Below are 2,623 nucleotides of genomic sequence, written 5' to 3'. Positions count from 1 at the left end.
CAACTACCAAAGAATGCTTAAAAGAAAGGAATCTAAAGAATCAATCTGCACAGGGGAGTGCTGGCTATGTTGTAACAAAGAACAAGACCCTATTCCCGGAGCGAGAATCTTCAGCACCTGTTACTGATTATCAAGCTGCCACCTTGCTCTGTAAACCTAATTGCAACACACATGAATTAACTGTTGATAAAATAAATGCTGCAACAATTAATTGAAAAGAAAACAGAGTTTCAGCAAAATGATACTCAGTAAACAGTTCTGTTAACAAAGCATGAATAAAAGACACACTTAACACACTGCAGAAATAAAATGGGTGAATCTTGTGATGAAGGTGGGCCCTGTCCTTCTCACAAGATTCCCCAGGAAACAAGAACTAGAAAGGAATGTTCAGAACAAAATTTTATTCATCTGTCAATAAGTCATGTTACAGAGAAAATGGATTCCAGTTTTGTTCCTTCAACTAAGCCTCCTTCCGCAGTCTGTTCGTCCCCCTCTAATGTAGATGTCTCCTCTTTTTAAAGAGGAGACATCTATTACAACATTGTAAGTCCTATTTTAACCCTTTGTACAAAAATAGGGAAGTCAGTTTTCCCTTTAACAAAATGTTGTTACAAAAATATTGTCTTTAGATCATGATCGTTGCATCCAGTGTAGCAACTCTTTCGGTGATCTCCTTTTGCTACTGTCAAATCTAAACTGTAGATCACAACTGTTCAGCCACGAGATTTGCACGTCGTTCCTGCTATTTCAGCAACTGTGGAAGTAGTCTTGCAATCTCCAGGCAGTTTCAGCAACGTGAACTGCACATTGTTCTTTAACCGTTCAGCAACTATCAATTCAATGGTTAATAATGAAGATAGCGTAATTATATGAAAAATAATTAAACGTATAGTGATGAGAAGAAATATTGTGTACCTTGGGATACTTGGGTTAAAACAATAACAAGGACTTTAGATATAAGTTGAAAAAGGGTGACATTATAGCAAAATGTATGGTCAAAAAGAGACAATATGAGGTCCTAACACAACCTCTTCATTAATTACAATTTTCCTCATAAAGTGAGGAAAAAACCAACTAAGAAACCTAAAGTAACATCAATAGATCATAATATCTTGAATTTTCCATCATTCAATACTCAAGAAGTTATCAGACCAGATGGGTCGCGCTAGAACCAAAAGGGTCGCACTAGTTAGCAAAAAGGTCGCACCAGCATGTACCAAAACAAGAAATTTTACAGAAGGGTCACGCCTGTTTGAAGCCATTTTTAGGTATCTTCCGTAAGTCAAAATGGGAATCTGAAAGAACGGTAAACTAGTCTTGTAGGTCTAATTTCTAGAACATCTTGAATTTTGGAAAATTACCCATGGGAAGGCCTCCAAAAACTCATTCTTCCAACCTTACTCAGAAGCACCACGCTAGTCTAGATTTAGTGGCAGAGGCATGAAAAAGGTGAGTTTTTTTGAGTGTCTTATCAAAATGGGAATATTTCATGCAAAAATAAGGTTATATTTGGCATGTAATAATCATTATACATCCATCCATGTAGGAAAAACTTCATTTAGAATTGTGTGCCTTTTTTCTGCAAAATTTAAAAAAAAAATCCATATTTCCCCAAAAATTTAAAAATTTGTTCCTTGGTTGCTATGGATTATAGGTTAAACATTCTTGGATTTTTTAGTCACAAATTTTATTGTTTTACCCCTTTTCCTTGATTCCCTTTGCTTGTCTTGGACCTCTTTCAATTTTGCTTTCAATTTCTTGATTCTGATTTGTGCAATCTGATTCCTTGTTTGATAGTGATGGGCCATGTGCCTCAACATCTGATTGTCCCTATTAGCTTTGTCAAGAAGCTTCTCTAGATGGCCATTGAATTTTTCCTAGCCAATATTCCTTGTCTTCATTGATTTCCATAGCAATTTTGTCTTCAAGACTCAAATCCTCATTTAGTAGGTTTTGGTCTTTTTCCTTCTGCAATTTTCCTTTGAGACCCTTTGTCCTAGGCCTCTTCCTTCCAACCTACTTTTCTTGTTCATCATGCTCATCATGCCCCAACACTGCTTTACCTTTGGACTCTTGCATACTAGTTTTAAACAAATCTTTTTCTAAAAGCAGTTTCTTTGCCTTCAGCTACTCATTTTCTTGCTCAAGGAAGGAAATGATGAATTTGGCTCTTGCCACATTGTCCAGAAGCTCCATGATCTGAGAATCCTTCTCTCTGATAACTAGTTTCAGGGTTTGATGATCATCTTGGGACTCCAAGTCCACTATGTGTATGTCATGATGGATAGTCTCCTCATCCTACAAATGTGATCCCTATTGTGCTGATGTAGAAGGCTTGGCCCCTTCCACAATATGTGGAGCAAACACAAGCCTATTCCCTCTTTGATATGTCTTGGTTACCTTAGGTCTAAGTGCCTCTGAAACTTCTGCCTGTTTGCTTGTTGAACCATGCTTCATCGACCGTGTGGACCTTGACCCTAATGGTGTTGTTTTGCTAGGAGAAACAATGGGGCTAATGACAGGAGCAATTTTTAATTTATCCAAAAAGGTTTCCCAAGTGATTTTCTTGACTGAGAGTTGATGCATAACCATAATCTTGATCAGGCTATGGTGAAACAAATTG

Source organism: Pinus tabuliformis, chromosome 8, assembly GCF_031772625.1.
Source record: "Pinus tabuliformis cultivar Carrire ecotype Pingquan chromosome 8, CPIR1, whole genome shotgun sequence".
Classification (NCBI taxonomy): domain Eukaryota; kingdom Viridiplantae; phylum Streptophyta; class Pinopsida; order Pinales; family Pinaceae; genus Pinus; species Pinus tabuliformis.
The sequence above is the reverse complement of the archived record's forward strand: the minus strand, read 5'-3'. Positions refer to the sequence as shown.